Source organism: Papio anubis, chromosome X (assembly GCF_008728515.1).
Source record: "Papio anubis isolate 15944 chromosome X, Panubis1.0, whole genome shotgun sequence".
NCBI classification, from domain to species: Eukaryota; Metazoa; Chordata; class Mammalia; order Primates; family Cercopithecidae; genus Papio; species Papio anubis.
The window spans coordinates 73,590,472-73,609,924 of NC_044996.1; positions in this window are offsets into that span (position 1 = coordinate 73,590,472).

The window sequence follows — 19,453 nt, forward strand, 5'->3', positions numbered from 1 at the left end:
TAAAGGAGAGGTAGAGACAAAGATTGGGCTAGAAAGTTTATTTAAAGGAATAACAACAAGATAACATTCCACACATAGAGAAAGACATCAATATTCAAGTACAAGAGTATTGTAGAACACCAAGCAGATTTAACTCAAAGAAGACCACCTCAAGGCATTTAATAATCAAACTCCCAAAAGTCAATGATAAAGAATGTATCCAAAAAGCAGAAAGATAAAATAAACAAATAACAAAAAAAGCTCTAATACATGTGGCAGAAGACAAATTAGTAGAAACCTTACAGGCCAGAAGAGAGTGACATGGCATATTTAAAGTGCTGAAGGAAAAAATACTTTTACCATAGAATAGTATATCTGGGGAAAACATCTTTTAAACGTGAAGGAGAGATAAAGACTTTCTCAGACAAACAAAAGCTGAGGGATTTTATCAACATCGGACTTATCATACAACAAATGCTACAGGGAATTCTTCATTTGGAAAGAAAAGGACATTAATGAGCAATACAAAATCATCTGAAGTGACAGAACTCACTGATAATAATAAGTACACAGAAAAACAGACAATATGATAACACTGTAATTGTGGTATGTAAAGCACTTATATCTCAAGTAGAAAGGTGAATAAATGAACCAATCAAAAATAATAATAACAACTATTGAAGATATATACAATACAATAGGGTATAAATAGAAAGAACAGAAAGTTAAAAATCAAGGAGACAAAGGTAAAGCACACAGTTATTATTAGTTTTCTTCTTGCTTGTTTGTTAGGTTCTTTGTTTTCACAATCAGTGTTTACTTGTCATCAGTTTAAAATAATGGGTTGTAAGATGTTATTTACAAGTCTTATGATAGCTTCTAATAAAGAAATCTACAATGGATAGATAAAAAATAAAAAGCAATATGCTCAAACATACCAGCAGACAAAATCATCGTCCTCAAAGAAAAACAGGAAGAAAAGAAGAAAGAGAAGACCAAAAGAGAACCGGAAAACAAATAAGAAAATGGCAGGTGCAAGTCCTTACTTATAACATCGAATAAAAATGGAACAAACTCTCCAAAAAAAGTCAAGGAATGACTGAATGGATTAAACAAAACAAGTCCCAATAACCTACACAGCATGAAAATAAAGGGATGGGAAACAGAAACCAAAAATGCAAGAGTAGCTACACTTATATCAAACAAAATAGATTTCAAGACAAAAACTATAAGATGAGACAAAGAAGGTCATTAAATAATGAAAAAGGTAGCAATACAGCAAGAGAATATAACAATTGCAAATATATGCAACCAGATGTATAAACAACCAGAAGTATAAGCAACCAGATGTATAAAGCCAATATTATTAGAGCTAAAGAGAAAGATAAACTACAAAATAATAAAAGCTGAAGAGTTCAAAACTCCACTTTTAGCACTGGACTGATTATCCAGACAGAAAATAAACCAAAAAAATCTAACTTAATCTGCAATGCGAATCAAATGGACCTAATAGATATTTACAAAAAATTTTATACAACAGCTGCAGAATACACATTTTTGTCCTCAATACATGAATCATTCTCAAGCACAGATCATCTATTAACCCACAAAACAAGTCTTAAAACATTCAAAAAAGTAAAATTATATCATGCATCTTCTCCAACCACAATGAAATAAAACTAGAAATAAATGACAAGAGGAATTTTGAAAACTATACAATCACATGGCATTATTTTTTTCATTGTTTCTGAGTGAACAGTGGGTTACTAAAGAAATTAAGAAGACAATTTAAAAATTTCTTCAAACAAATGAAAAAAAATACAACACACGAAAATCTATGGTATACGGTAAGTGCAGTTTTGTCAAGAAAACTTATAGCAATATATGCCTACACCAAAAAAGTGGAAAAGGGAGAGGTAGAGCAAGATGGCAGAATAGAAGACTCCAAGAATTGTCCCCTCTGCAGGAATACCAAGTTAACCGCTATCTACCCAGAAGAAAAAAAAAAAAATCATAAGAGCCAAAAATCAGGTGATGATTCATAGTACCTATTTTTAACTTCGTATTTCTGAAAAAGACGCTAAAGAGATAGAAAAAATCAGCCCTGAATCACCAATGCCATCTCTCCACCACCCCAGGCATCAGCTCTGTGGTGCAGAGAGCTTCTCTGGGTGATGAGGGAAGCAGAACATAGTAACTGTGAGGCATCGATCTCAGTGCTGTTCTATTAGAGCAGAAAGGAAAACCAGAACAAACTCAGATGATGTCTGCTCAAAGAGGAAACATTTAAACCAGCCCTAGCCAGAGAAGAATTGCTAATCCCAGCAGTCTAATCTTGAATGCTTACAAACCTTGCCACTGAGAGGGAAAGTTTTCTCTGTCTCTAAGTAAACTTGAAAAGCAGTCTAGGCCATAGGGATTGCAACCCAGGCAAATCTTAGTGTTAGCAGTGGCAAATCCATACAAGTCTGCAGCAACCTCAATTCTTGACTCCTCAGAAGAAAATTCAACTGAGAGCCATAAGGCAGAGGGAGAGATTGAGGCCAGTTTTAGGGTAGGAGTGAAAGTTTATTAACAATTTTTAGAGCAGGAATGAAAGGAAGTAAAGTACACTTGCAAGAGGGCCAAGAGAGCGACTGGAGAGAGTCAACCGTGTCATTTGACCTTTGACTTGAGGTCTTATATGTTGGCATGTTTCTGGGGTTGCATTAATTATCCCCTGATTCTTCCCTTGGGGTGGGCTGTCCATATGCACAATGGCCTGTTAGCATGTCTGAGGAGCCACATGCACAATGTGTTTACTGAAGTTACATACGTTTGCACTTGAGGTGTTCTTCCTTTACTAGTCAAGCATTCACAGAGGAAGGTCATATAATAGTTGAATTCCACCACCCAAAATTTCATCATGAATTGTAATCCCCATTATCCCTATGTGACAAGGGCAGGACCAGGTGAAGGTAACTGGATCATGGAGGCAGTTTCCACAATGCTGTTTTCATGATAGTGAGTGAGTCTCACGAGATCTGATGGTTTTATAATTTCCCCTGCTTGCACTCACTCCGTCTTACTGCCCTGTGAAGAAAGTGCCTGCTTCACCTTTGCCTTCTGCCGTGATTGTATGTTTCCTGAGGCCGCCTCAGCAATGTGGAACTCTGAGTCAATTAAACGTCTTTCCTTTATAAATTACCCAGTCTCATGTATTTATTCATAGCAGTGTGAGAATGGACTAATAAAATTTCTGACTCAGCACAGTCATAGTGGTGGTGGCCACAGGGGTGCTTGTGTCACTCCACCTCCAGTTTTAGGTAGCTCAGAACAGAGACAGAAACTTTGCATATTTAAGAGAAAGTACATCAAGAGAACAAAAGTCTCTCCCTGGTAATCAAGAGAATTCCCCCAAATCTCATCCAAGGCCATCAACGTGGTACCTCTACAAGAATGCAAGAATCAAAGCATTACTGGACTTGGGGTGCTGCCTACACCAGAAGCAGCTTAGATCACAACATCCAGTGTTTTCCAAATAGCTGGGAAGCATTCCAGAGAAAAACAGCTACAAATAAGCACAGACAGTGAATACTATAATAAATACCTAACTCTTGAAGACCTAGACACAAAACATCTACCAGCATCAACACCATCTAGGAAATTATGACCTCAACAGATGAACTAAATAAAGCACCAGGGAACAACTGGAAGAAAGAGACACAGGTGAACTTTCCTTTTTTTTTTTTTTTTTAATATGAGTATTGCTTTATTTATTTATTTATTTATTTATTTAGTTTATTATTATTTTATAATTATTATTATACTTTAAGTTCTAGGGTACATGTGCAAAACGTGCAGGTTTGTTACATATGTATACTTGTGCCATGTTGCTGTGCTGCACCCATCAACTTGTCAGCACCCATCAACCCGTCATTTACATCAGGTATAACTCCGAATGCAATCTCTCTCCCCTCCTCCCTCCCACCCCATGATGAACCCCGTGTGGGAGGCAGTCCAAGTGATCTTTGTTCAGTTCCCACCCAGTGAAAGTGAGAACAGCGCGGTGGTTTGGTTTTTCTGTCCTTGTGATAGTTTGCTGAGAATGATGGTTCCCAGCTGCATCCATGTCTCTCGCCAAAGACACAAACTCATCCTTTTATGGCTGCATAGTATTCCATGGTGTATATGTGCCACATTTTCTTAATCCAGCTCCATCACTGATGGACATTTGGGTTGATTCCAAGTCTTTGCTATTGTGAATAGTGCCGCAATAAACACATACGCGGTGCTGTGTCTTTACAGCAGCATGATTTATAACTTTGTATATCCCTGCAATGGGATGATTGGGTCATATGGTACCTCTAGTTCTAGATCCGGAGGAATCACTGTTTCCATAATGGTTGAACTAGTTACAATCCCACCAACAGTGTAAAAGTGTTCTATTTCTCCACATCCTCCAGCACCTGTTGTTTCCTAACTTTTGAATGATCGCCATTTTAACTGGCTGTGAGATGGTATCTCATTGTGGTTTTGATTTGCATTTCTCTGATGGCCAGTGATGATGAGTATTTTTCATGTGTCTGTTGGCTGTATGAATGTCTTCTTTGAGAAATGTCTTTGTTCATATCCTTTGCCCACTTTTTGATGGGGTTGTTTGTTTTTTCTTGAAAATTTGTTTGAGTTCTTGTAGGTTCTGATATTAGCCCTGGCCAGATGAGGACAAAACATTTTCTCCCACTCCCAGGCTGCCTTAGTTCAATTCTTGGATGGTAGTTTCTTTGCTGTGCAGAGCCTGGGGTTTGGATAAGATCCCATTTGTCAATTTTTTTAGCTTTTGCTGCTCTTTTGCTTTTGGTGTTTTAGACATGAAGTCTTTGCCCATGCCTATGTCCTGAATGGTACTCACCTAGGTTTTCCCTCTAGGGTTTTGGTGGCATTAGGGTCTAACATTTAAGTCCTCTCTAATCCATCTTGAATTAATTTTGTATAAGGAGTAATAGGAAAGGATCCAGTTTCAGCTTTCTACTTATACAGTTAAAATTTCAATTTTCCCAGCTAACTATTTATTAAATAGGAATCCTTTCCCATTTCCCTTGTTTCTCCAGGTTTGTCAAAGACTGTATGCTGGAGATGTGTGGTATTATTTCTATGACCTGTTCTGTTCCATTGGTCTATATCTCTGTTTTAGTACCGTACCCATGCTGTTTGGCATTGTAGCCTTGTAGTGTATAGTTTGAAGTCAGGGTAGCGCGATGCTCCAGCGCTTCTTTGTTCTTTTGACTTAGGATTGTCGTGTGGAGATGTGGCTCTTTTTGGTTCCATGGTGAACTTTGAAAAGCCAGTTTTTTTCCAATTCTGTGAAGAACTCATTGGTATTTGATAGGATGGCATTTGAATCGAAACAACCTTAGCAGTATGGCCATTTTCAATGAGCATTGATTCTTCCTATCCATGAGCATGGTATGGGTTCTTCCATTTGTTTGTGTCCTCTTTATTTCACTGAGCAGTGGTTTGTAGTTCTCCTTGAAGAGGTCCTTTATATCCCTTTGTGTTGATTCCTAGTATTTTATTCTCTTTAGCCACCTCGTGGTCGGAAGTTCATTCATGATTTGGCTCTCTGTTTGTTCTGTTACTGTGTATAAGAATGCTTTAAAACAGCAAATAGCTCTTATGATTGTGAGGTAATGCTCCATCAATACCCATCGTATTTGCCGCTTTTAGCATGAAGGGCTGTTGAATTTGTCAAAGTTTCCTTTTCTGCACTATTGAGATAATCATGTGACTCTTGTCTTTGGTTCTGTTTATGTTGATTATGTTTATTGATTTGGCGAATGTTAAACCAGCCTTGCATCCCAGGGGATGAAGCCCACTTGATCATGTAGTGATAAGTCATTGATGTGCTGCTGAATCCAGTTTGCCAGTATTTTATTGAGGATTTTTGTATCGATGTTCATTAGATATTAATGGTAAATTTCTTTTGTTGTGTCTCTGCCAGGCTTTGCATCGATGACAAGGGCCCCATCAAATGAGTTAGGAGGATTCCTTTTTCATTATTGATTGGAATAGTTTCAGAAGAATGGTACCAGCTCCTCCTTTGTACCTCTGGTAGAATTCAGCTGTGAATCCATCTGGTACTGAACTTTTTGGTTCATATAGCCTATTAATTATTGCCTCACCTCAGAGCCCGCTATTGGTCTATCTAGGGATTCAACTTCCTGGTTTAGTCTTGAAGAGTGTAAGTGTCCAGGAAATTATCCATTTCTTTCTATATTTTCCAGTTTATTTGCATAGAGGTGTTTATAGTTTTCTCTGATAGTAGTTTTAGGGCCGCAGGGGTCGGTGGTGATATTCTCCTTTTATTTTTTTATTAAGGCCGATTTGATTCTTCTCTCTTTTCTTTCTTCTTTTTATTAGTCTTGCTAGTGGTCTGTCAATTTTGTTGATCTTTTCAAAACCAACTCCTGATTCATTCATTTTCTGGAGGGTTTTTTGTGTCTCATCTCCCAGTTCTTGCCTGATCTTAGTCATTTCTTGCCTCTCTGCTAGCTTTGAATGCGTTTTGCTCTTGTTTCTCTAGTTCTTTTAATTGTGATGTTAGAGTGTCAATTTTAGATCTTTCCAGCTTTCTCTTGTGGGCATTTCTTAAAAGCATAAATTTCCTCATTAATAACTGGTTTAAATGTGACCCAGAGATTCTGGTATGTTGTATCTTTTTTCTCATTGGTTTCCAAAGAGTATCTTGATTTCTGCCTTCATTCTTTATGTACCCAGTATCATTCAGGAGCAGGTTGTTCAGTTTCCATGTAGTTGAGCGGTTTTGATTGAGTTTCTTAGTCCCAGCCCTAGTTTACTGCACTGTGGTCTGAGAGACAGTTTGTTATAATTTCTGTTCTTGCACATTTGCTGAGGAGTGCTTTTACTCCAATTATGTGGTCAATTTGGAATAAGGGAAACAGAAGAATGTATATTCTGTTGATTTGGGGTGGAGAGTTCTATAGATGTTCATTAGGTCTGCTTGTTGCAGAGATGAGTCTAATTCCTGACATCTTGTTAACTTTCTGTCTCAAGGATCTGCTCCACGTTGACAGGGAGTGCTAGAAGTCTCCATTATTATTGTATGGGAGTCTAAGTCTCTTTTGTAAGTCTCTAAGGACTTGCTTTTATGAATTCAATTCTGTACAAGTATATGAGTATTTAGGATAGTTAGTTCTTCCCTGTTGAATTGATCCTCAGCTCATTATGTAATGGCCTTCTTTGTCTCTTTGATCTTGATGGTTTAAAGTCTGTTTTATCAGAGACTAGTATTGCATCCCTGCTTTTTTTTGTTCTCCATTTGCTTGTAAACCTCTCCAACGCTTTTATTTTATACAGTGTAGGTGTCTCTGCGTGTGAGATGGTCTCCTGAATATAGCAGACTCCAGGTCTGACTCTGTATCCAGTTTGCCAGCCTGTGTACCTTTCATTGGAGCATTTAGTCCATTTACATTTAAGGTTAATATTGTTATGTGTGAACTCATCCTGCCATTAGATCTTTAACTGGTTATTTTGCTCGTTAGCTGATGCAGTTTCTTCCTAGCCTCGATGGTCTTACATTTTGGCATGTTTTTGCAATGGCTGGTACCGGGTTGTTCTTTCCTGTCGCTTAGTGCTTCCTTCAGGGTCTCTTGTGGCAGGCCTGGTGGTGACAAAAATCTCTAAGCATTTGCTTATCTGTAAAGGATTTTTATTTCTCCTTCACCATGAAACTAGGTTTACCGGATATAGAAATTCCTGGCTGAAAATTCTTTTCTTTAACATCGTTGAATATTGGCCCCCACTCTCTTCTGGCTTGAGTTTCTGCCGAGATTCGTTGCCAGTCTGATGGGCTTCCCTGGTAACCTGACCTTTCTCTGGCTGCCCTTAAGATTTTTTCCCTTTCATTTCAACTCTTTATAAATCTCATAACATGTAAGTCTCGGTGCTGCTCTTCTCGAGGAGCATCTTTGTGGCATTCTCTGTATTTCCTGGATTTGAATGTTGGTCTGCCTACCAGGTTGTGTTCTCCTGATGATATCCTGAAGAGAGTGTTTCAACTTGGTTCCATTTTCCCCTCACTTTCAAGCACCCTAATTCACGTAGATTTAATCTTTTACATAATCCCATACTCTCCTTGCAGGCTTTGTTCATTTCTTTTCTTCTTTTTTCTTTTTGTTTCTCTTCTCACTTCATTTCATCTTATTTGATCCCTCAATCGCTGATACTTTCTTCCAGTTGATCGAGTCGGTTACTGAAGCTTGCATTTGCTTTCACGATTTCTGTCATGGTTTCATCTCTTTCATTTCGCTTATGACCTTCTCTGCATTAATTACTCTAGCCATCAATTCTTTTCCAATTTTTTCCCAAGAGAATTTAGTTTCTTTTGTGTTGGGTAATGTAATTCTCCTAGCTCTGAGAAATTCTGATGGACTGAAGCTTTCTTCCCTCATCTCAAAAGTCATTCTCATCCAGCTTTGATCCTGTTGGTGATGAGCCATGCCTCCTTTGGCCGGGGAGATAAAGACTTATTTTTTGAATTTCCAGCTTTTCTGCCCTGCTTTTCCCACTTTTGTGGTTTTATCTGCCTCTGGTCTTTGATGATGATGCATGGTGACGCATCGATGGGGTTTTGTGGTGTCCTTCCTGTTTGATAGTTTTCCTTCTCAAGGTCAGGACCCTCAGCTGTAGGTCTGTTGGGATTGCTTGAGGTCTCACCCAGACCCTGTTTGCCTGGTGTCAGCAGGCAGAGGCTGCAGTAGAAGATGGTGGTACCACTGCTGAAGAGCCGAGTGTGTACCTGTCTGATTCTTTGCTTGGAGGCTTCCTCAGTGGTACTCCACCCTGTGAGGTGTGGGTGTCAGGAGTTCCCTAGTGGGGGATTTCTCCAGTTAGGCTTACTCTAGGCCGGGGACCCTGAGCAGACAGTCTGTCCCTTCTCAGATCTCAACCTCCTGTTGGGAGATCCACTGTCTTCAAAGCTGTCAGACAGAGTCGCTTAAGCCTGCAGAGGTGTCTGCCGCTTTGCCAGCCTACAGCCCCGTCTCAGAGGGGAGTCTGCCAGAGACAGGCAGGTTTCCTTGAGCTGCTGTGAGCTCCACCCAGTTCAAGCTTCCCAGCGGCTTTGTTTACCTACTTAAGCCTCAGCAATGGCAGGCACCCCTCCCCCAGCCTCACTGCTGCCTTGCTGTGATATCGCAGACTGCTGTGCTAGCAATGAGGGAGGCTCCGTGGGCGTGTGACCCTCCCAGCCAGGTGTAGGATATAATCTCCTGGTGTGCCTGTTTGCTTAAAGTGCAGTATTGGGGTGGGAGTTACCCAATTTTCCAGGTGTTGTGTGTCTCAGTTCCCCTGGCTAGGAAAAGGGATTCCCTTTCCCCTTGCACTTCCCAGGTGAGGCGATGCCTCGCCCTGCTTCAGCTCTCGCTGGTCGGGCTGCAGCAGCTGACCAGCACCGATTATCTGGCACTCCCTAGTGAGATGAACCCAGTACCTCAGTTGAAAATGCAGAAATCACCGGTCTTCTGTGTCACTCACGCTGGGAGTTGGAGACTGGAGCTGTTCCTATTCGCCCATCTTGCTCTGCCCCCCACCCCGTGAACTTTCATACAGATAATTCAAAATAACTCTGTTAAGAAAATTCAAGGAAATTCAAGATAACACAGAGTAGGAATTCAGAATTCTATCAGATAAATTTAACAACGAGGTTGAAATAACTGAAAAGAATATAGCAAAAATTCTGGAGGTGAAAAATACATTTGACATACTGAAGAATGCATCAGAGTCTTTAGTATTAAAATGAGTCAAGTAAAGAAAGAATCAGTGAGTTTGAAGACAGGCTATTTGAAAATACAGAGTCAGAGGAGACAAAAGAAAAAAAATCAGATCTACATGATCTAGAAAATATCCTCAACAGTGTAAATTGAAGAGTTATTGGCCTTAAAGAGGAGGTAGAGAAAGAGATAGGGATAGAAAGTTTATTCAAAGGGCCATTAACAGAGAACTTCCCGAACATAGAGAAGGATACCAATATTCAAGTACAATAAGTATAGAACACGAAGCAGATATAACTGAAATAAGACTACCTCAGGGCATTTAATTATCAAACTTTCAAAAGTCAAGGAAAAAGAAAGGATCCTAAAAGCAGCAAGAGAAAAACTAAATAATAAAAATACGAAGGAGCTCCGATACATTAGGCAGCAAACTTTTCAGTGGAAGTCTTACAGGCCAAGCGACAGTGGCATGACATATTTGAAGTGTGGAAGAAAAAAAAACTGTTACCATATATCATATTAAAAAAATCCGAAAAAAATTCTTCAAACATGAAGGAGTAATAAAAACTTTCTCAAACAAAAGCTGAGGGATTTTATTTTTTTTTTTAATTTATTTATTATTATTATACTTTAAGTTGTAGGGTACATGTGCATAACATGCAGGTTTGTTACATATGTATACTTGTGCCATGTTAGTCTGCTGCACCCATCAACTCGTCATTTATTAATACAAGAGCTGTCCTATAAGAAATTATAATTTCTTCAATCAGAAAAAAAGTCATTAATGAGCCATAAGAAATCACCTGTAGATACAAAACTTACTGGAAATAGTAAGTACACAAAAAATACATAATATTATAACACTGTACTGTGGTTTGTAAGCTACTCTTACTCTAAGTAGAAAGACTAAATGACAAACCTATTAAAAATAATAACTACAATATCTTTTCAAGACATAATACAATCAGATATAAATAAAAGCAACCAAAAGTGGGCCAAAGTTAAGAAGAGTTTTTTATTAGTTTAATTTTGTTTGTTTTTTTCTCTACACAAATAGCCTTAAGTTGCTATGAGGTTAAAATAATGGGCTCTAAAATAATATTTGCTAGCCTCATGGTAACCTCAAACCAAAAAACATACAATGGATACACAAAAAATAAGAAGCAAAATACTAAATTATATCACCAGAGAAAATTATCTTCATTAGCAGAATACAGGAATAAAAGAAAAAAAAGAAAGAGAAGACCACAAAGCAACCAGAAAACAAATTAAAAAGTGGCAGGAGTAAGTCCTTATTTATCAATAACAACATTGAATGCAAACGGACTAAACTTCCCACTCAAAAGACATAGAATGGATAAATATAAATATATTTATCCCTTGATCTTTTGCCTAAAACAAACATACTTCACCTATAAAGACACACACAGACTGAAAATAATGAGATGGAAGAGATATTTTATGATAATAAAAGACAAAAAAAGCATGAGTCACTATATTATATGAGACAAAATAGGTTTCAAGACAAAAATGTATAAGAGATAAAGAAGGTCACTATATAATGATAAAAGGCTCAAATCAGCAAATATATATTTTTTATACATCATTATACAATTATGCATATATCATTTATTATATATGATATATATTTTATAAAATTATATAATTTTGAATATATATGCACCCCACACTGGAGCACCCTAACATATGAACCAACTATTATTAGTGCTAAAGAGAGAGATAGGCTCTAATACAATAACACCTGGAGACTTTAACACCCCAATTTCAGCATTGGACAGGCCTTCCAGAAAGAAAATCAAGAAACATCAGACTTAATCTGCACTATAGACCAAAAAAATCTAATAGCTATTTACAGAACATTTTATCCAAGAGCAGCAGCATACATATTTTTCTCCTCAACACAAGGTATATTCTCAAGAATAGATAGTAATTTATAGTATACAGCAAAAGCAGTAGTAAGAGGAAATTTTATAGCTGTAAGTGACTACATCAAAAAGAGAATAATCTTCAAATAAACAATCTAGCAGTGCATCTTTCAAAACTAGAAAACCAAGGGCAAACCAAACCAAAATTACCAGAAGAAAATAAGTAACAAAAATCTGACAAGACATAAATGAAATTAAAATAAAAAACAAAGAAAATTAATGACACAAAAAGTTGGTTTTTAGAAAAGTTAAAAAATGACAAATCTTTATTCAGACTTAAAAAAGAGAGAGAAGTTGCAAATAAGTAAAATCAGGAATGAAAAAGGAGATATTACAATTGACACTGAAGAAATTGAAGGAATCATCAGTGGCTACTATGATCAACTATATACCAATAAATTGGAATATCAAATTTCTAGATACATAAATCCTACCAAGATTGAAACATGAAGAAATCCAAAACATGAAGAGACCAATAACAAGTAGAAAAATCAAAGCCATAATAAAAAGTCTTCCAGTAAAGAAAGTCCAGGACCTAAGGGCTTCACTGCTGAATTCTAACAAACATTTTTTAAAAACCTAATACAAATCTTACTCAAACTATTCCAAAGAATAGAAGAGAAGGGAATACTTCCAAGCTCATTCAACAAGGCCAATATTATCATGATACCAAAACCAGGCAAAGGCACATCAAAAAAATAAAACTGCGGGCCAATATCTCTGATGAATATTGATGCAAAAATCCTCAACAACACACTAGCAAACCAAATTCAACAATACATTAGAAAGAATACTCATCAAGTCAAAGTGGATTTATCCCTGGGATGTAAGGATGGTTCAACATATGCAAATCAAACAATGTGATACATCATATCAATAGAATAAAACATAAAACTACATGATCATTGCAAAAGCATTTGTTAAAATTCAACATCCTTTCATTATTAAAAAAAAACTTCAAAAAACTGGGTGTAGATAAAACATATCTTAACTTAACAAAAACCATGTAGGACAGACCCACAGGTAGTATTACCCTGAATGGGGAAAACGTGAAAAGCTTTTCTATAAGATCTGGAACACGACAAGGATGCCTACTGTCACCACTGTTACTTAACATAGTACTGGAAGTTCTAGCTAGGACAATAAGACAAGACAAAGATATAAAAGGCATCCAAGATGGAAAGGAAGAAGTCAAAATATCACTGTTTGCAGATAATATGATCTTATATTTGGAAAAACCTAAGGATCCTACCAAAAAAGTCTATTAGAACTGAGAAATTCAGTGAAGTTGCAGGATACAAAACCAATATACCAAAATCAGTAGCATTTGTATATGCCAACAGAGAACAATGCAAGAAAGAAATAAAAAAAGTAATCTAATTTACAATAGCAACACATAAAATTAAACACCTAGGAATAAACTTAACCAAATAAATGAAAGATTTATATAAAGGAAACTATAAAACGCTGATGAAAGTAATTGATGAGGACACAAAAAATGGGAAAATATTTTATGTTTATGGATTAAAAGAATCGATATTTTTTAAATGTCCATACTACCCAAGGCAATCTACAGATTCAGTGCAATCCCTTTCAAAATATCAATGATGTTCTTCACAGAAATATTTAGAAAGAATCCTACAATTTATATGGAACCACAAAAGACCCAGAATAGCCAGTGTTATCCTATGGGAATAAAAAAAAAGAAAGAAAAGAAAAAACAAAGCTGGAAGACTAATGTCACCTGACTTCAAATTATACTACAGAACAATATTAACCAAAACAACATGGTACTGGCATAAAAACGTACACATAGACCAGTGAAACAGAATAGCAAATGCAGAAACAAATCCACACACCTACGGTGAACTCATATTTTAACCTACTTGCCAATAACATACACTGGAGAAAAAACAGTCTTTTCAATAAATGGTGCTGGGAAGACTAGATATCTATATGCAAAAGAATGAAAATAGACTCCTATCTCTGATTACACAAAACCATTAAATAAAAAATAAAAATGGATTAAAGACTTAAACCTAAGACCTCAAGCCATGAAACTACTACAAGAAAACATTGGGAGAATACCTAGGACTTTGGTCTTGGCAAAAATTTCTTGAGGAATACCCCAGAAGCCCAGACAATCAAAGCATAAACAGACAAATGTGATTCCATTAAGTTTATAAAGCTTCTGTACAGCACAGGATACAATCAACAAAGTGAAGAGAAAACCCACAAAATATGAGAAAATATTTGCAACCTACCCATCTGCCAAAAGATTTTTAACAAGAATACATAAGGAACCCAAACAACATAGGAAAAAATCTAATAATCCAATCAAAGGATGGGCAAAGATTTGAATAACTATTTCTCAAAAGAAGACATACAAATGGCAAACTGGCATATGAAAATGTGCTCAGCATCTTTGATTGATCATCAGAGAAATACAAATCAAAACTACAATGAGATATCATCTCACCACAGTTAAAATGGCTTATATACAAAAGAAAGTCAATAACAACAAATGCTGATGAAGCTATAGAGAAAAGGAAACCCTTGTGTACTGTTGGTGCTAATGTAAATTAGTACAACCACTATGGAGAACATCTTCATGGTTCCTCAAAAAACTGAAAATATAGCTACAATATGATTCAGCAATCCCACTGCTGGGTATATACACAAAAGAAAGGAAATCAGTCTATCAAAGAAATTCTACACTTTTATGTTTCCCGCAGCACTGTTTACAAGAGCTAAAATTTGAAAGCAAATTAAGTGTGTATTATTAGATAAATGGATTACAAAATGTGGTATATATACATAATAGGGTATTATTCAGCCATAAAAAACAGTGAGCTCCAGTCATTTGCAGCAACATAGATAGAACTAGAGATCATTATGTTATGTGAAATAAACCAGGCACAGAAAGACAAATGTTGCATGTTTTCACTTATATGTGAGATACAGTGATTAAAACAATTGAACTCATGGAGCTAGTGAGTAGAAGGATGGCTACCAGAGGCTGGGCAGGGAAATGGAGGTCCAGAGGGGAGATGGAAATGATTAATTGGTACACATAATAGAAAGGATAATCGAAACCTACTATTTGATAGTACAACAGGGTGACTACAATCAACAATAACTGTATATTTTTAAATAATGAGTGTAATTGGATTGTTGACAATTCAATGGAAAAATGCTTAAGGAGATGTATACCCCATTCTTTATGATGTGCTTATTTGACATTGCATTCCTGTGACAAAACATCCCATGTGCCCCATAGATATATACATCTACTATGTACACACAAAATTAAAAATTTTTAAAATTTAAAAGTAGACAAATGCCAAGTAAATGGCTTATTAATACATCTTAAAGAACTAGAATAGCAACAGCAAAACAAAGGCAAAATTAATGGAAAGAAATAAAAATCAGAGCAAAAATAAATCAAATTGAAATAAGGATAACAATACAGAAGATCAACAAAACAGAAGTTGGATATTTGAAAGGATTTTTTAGAATCACAAACCTGTAGTTCAACTAAGAAAAAAAGAGAAGATACAAATAAATAAAAGCAGAAATGAAAAAGGAGGCATTACAACTGACACTACATTAATTCAAAAGATCATTAAAGACTACTATAAGCAACTATATACCAATAAACTGAAAAACTTGGATGAAATAAGTAAATTCCTATGCATATACAAAACTACCAGTATTAATCAATGAAGAAACTCAAAACCTGAATAAACCAATAACAAGTAATAAAATTGAAGCTGTAATTAAAAAAAAAAAAAACTCTCCCAGCAGATAAAAGCCCAGGACTCGACGGCTTCACTACTGAATCTTATCCAACTTAAATGAAAAGAAATTCACTGCTTATTTAAGAATCTAGTCATTTAGAAATGTCTGAGAGTAACACTGCATTCTTATAGAAACAAAGCGCAAATTACATTCAAGCTCTGAATTGACTTTTTGCTTGAAGCTGTTGTTACAGTAGATGTAATTTTGCTATCAGAACTTCTTAATGTTTTAAATTTTTTTTTATTTCTAAGCTCTTGGAAATGGCAATAATTATAATTTTAACATGTCTTCACTATAGTCAACACCTAGAGTCTGCTTCCCTCTTTATTGTGCTGCTTAGGTGTTTTAAAAAAATTATGCTGACATGATATACTCTTTTATGGACATGCTATACATTTCCAAATCTGTGTATTGTGATTTTTAAATACTAATGAATATAAACAGATGGTTTTTAAATATTACTGTGATTCTTTGGTTGAATGAGCTTGGTATTGATGTGAAATACTGTGTCACTGATGGACCACCACCTGCAGCTAAGTAGCGAGCAGAATCTCTGGGAAATGGCTTAGTCCGGCCACATGCATAGCCCATCTTCATAATGTCACAACAAAAGGTTCTTTGTGGTTAAGGGTTTTAAAGCCTATTTCTTTATAGATAATTCTCTCAGGTAGACTTACCTGGTAGAAAAACATGTAGATTGTTTCTATTGCTTAAATGTTTTAATTGGACTGTAGTTTAGAAATTATAGGACCAGCTTGTTAAAGATTATATTCTATTCTGTTACTTTTATTTCTGGAACTTAAGAACAATAAATTCTTTTTCTGTGTTTCTAGGTTAGAACTTTTTATTTTATTGCACACTGAACAGATATTATTGCTTATTGAATATTGTGTTAAACCCTTCTTTGGCTTCCTTGCCCATTGTAATTTGATTTAAGCCTACTAGAGCCATTGTATGTGCTATATTGTATTACAAAGTGCAAATATGTGAGTGTATTGAAAAAAAAAGAAAAAATATCAATCCAACTCAAACTATTCTGAAAAACAGAGGAAGAAAGAACACTTCTAAACTAATTTTATGAGGCCAGTATTACCCTTATACTGAAACCAGACAAAGACACATCAAGAAAAGAAAACCACATTGCAATATCTCTGATGAACACTGATGCAGAAGTCCCTCACAAATACTAGCAAACTGAAGTCAATGACGCATTATAAAGAGCATTAATCGTGACCAAATCGGTTTTATCTCTGGAAAATAAAAATGTTTCAACATATATGGTAATCAATCAATGTGATACATCATATCAACAGCACAGAGGAGAAAACCCATATGACCATTTCAATTGATGCTAAAAAAGCGTTTGATAAAATTCAGCATCCCTTCATAATAAAAACCATCAAGGAATTGGATATATAAGAAACACACATCAATACAATAAAATTTATATATGACTGGGTGTATTGGCTCATACCTGTAATCCCATCAATTTGGGAGCCTGAGGCAAGAGGGTCGCTTGAGCCCAGGAGTTCAAGATAGGCCTGAAAAACAAAGTGAGACCTTGTCTCTACAATTTTTTTTTTTTTTTTAATGAATTAACCAAGTATAGTGCCATGTGCTTGCAGTCCCGGTTACTTGGGAGGCTGAGTGGGGAGAATCACTTGAGCCTGAGAGGTGGAGGCTGCAGTGAGCCAAGATTGTGCCACTGCCCTTCAGTGGCAACAGAGTGAGACTTTGTCTCAAAAAAAAAAAATTGGGAGAAAATAAAATATTTCTGCTAATATCTGAAACAATTTAAGGATGCCCACTTTCACCACCATTTTTTTAATGTAGCACTGGAAGTTCTAGCTGGGAAATCAGATGAGATAAAGAAATAAGCGGCAACCAAATATAAAAATAAATCAAATTATCCATGTCTGCAGATAATATGGCTTTTTATTTGAAAAAACCTAATGACTCCACCAGAAAGTGGTGAATTTACTAACTGGTAAATTTAGTAAATTGCAGGATATAAATCAAAATTTAAAAATTAGTAGCATTTTTATATGCCAACAAAAAATAATCTAAAAAAGATATCAATAAATTAATTATATCTACAAATAAGATACCTAGAAATGAATTTACCCAAGGAAATGAACAATCTCTACAATAAAAACTATAAAACATTGATGTAGCTATTAAAAAGTTTAAAAAAGGAAAGATATTCCTTGTTCATGAATTGGAAGAATTAATATTGTTAAAATGTTCATACTTTCAGAAACAATCTATAGATTTTGTGCAATCCCTATCAAACTACCAATGACATTCTTCACAGGAATAAAAAACAAATCCTAAAATTTATATGAAACCACAAAAGACCCAGAATAGCCAATGCCATCTTTAGCAAAAAGAAGAAAACTGAAGGAATCACATTACATGACTTTGAATTTTACCACAGAGATACAATAACCAAAACACGTGGTTCTGGCATAAAGACAAACACATAGACCAATAGAATAGAATAGATAACCCAATAGTAAATCCATACATCTACAGTAAACTCATTTCTGGCCAAGTCGCCAAGAACATACACTGGAGAAAGGACAGTCTCTTCAACAAGTGGTGCTGGGAAAATTAGCCATCCATTTGCAGAAGAATGAAACTAGACCCCTATCTCTCATCATATAAACATCAAATAAAAATAGATTAAAGACTTAAATCTAAGACCTTAGACTCTGAAACGTCTAAAAAATAATTCATTGGAAAACCTCTACAGGATATTGGTCTGGGCAAAAATTTCTTGAGTAATACCCCCACAAACACAGGCAATCAAAGCAAACAATGAACAAATAGAATCACATAAAGTTAAAAAACATTCTTGGCCGGGCACAGTGGCTCACGCCGGTAATCCCAGCACTTTGAGAGGCCGAGGCGGGCGGATCACGAGGTCAGGAGATCCAGACCATCCTGGCTAACACAGTGAGACCACCGTCTCCACTAAAAATACAAAAAAATAGACTGGTTTGGTGGCGGGCGCCTGTAGCCCCAGCTACGCTGGAAGCTGAGGCAGGAGAATGGCGTGAACCTGGGAAGCGGAGCTTGAGGTGAGCCAAGATGTCGCTACTGCACTCCAGCCTGGGCGACAGAGCCAGACCCCATCTCAAAAAAAAAAAAAAAAAAAAAAAATTCTTGAACACACAACCCACAGAATCGAAGAAAATATTTGCAAACTGTTCCTCTGACAATGGATTAATAACCAGAATATGTAAGTGGATGAAACAGCTCTATAGGAAAAAAATCTAATAATCCAATGAAAAATTGGCAGAAGATTTAAATAGACATTTCTCAAAAGAAGACATGCCAATGACAGATATATGAAAAGGTGCTCAGTGGTATTAATCATTAGATAAATGCAAATCAAAACTACAATGAGCCATCATCTCACACCAGTAAAAATGGCTTTTATCTAAAAGGCAGTAAGAAATGGTAGTGTGGCTGTGGAGCAGAGGAAACCCTAATACACTGTTGGTGGGAATGTAAATTAGTACAGCCACTATGGAGAACACTATGGGGGTTCCTTAAAATGTAAAAATAGAACTACCATGTAATCCAGAATCTTACTTCTAAGTACATATCCAAAGAAAGGAAATCAGTAGATCTTTACAATCCATGTTTATTGCAACACTATTCACAATAGCCAAATTTTGGAAGAAACTTAAGTTTCCATCAAGAAAGTAATGGGTAAAGAAAATGTGTTACATATACACAATAGAGTACTATTCAGCCATAAAAAGAATGAGATCCTGTCATTTGCAACAACTTGAATATAACAGAAAGACAAATTTTACATGTTCTCAGACATTTGTGAAAGCCAAAAATTAAAACAACTGAATTTATGAAGATAGAGAGTAGAAGAATGGTTACCAGAAGCTGTCAAGCATTAATGGGAGACAGAGATGTGGGAATTGTTAATGAACA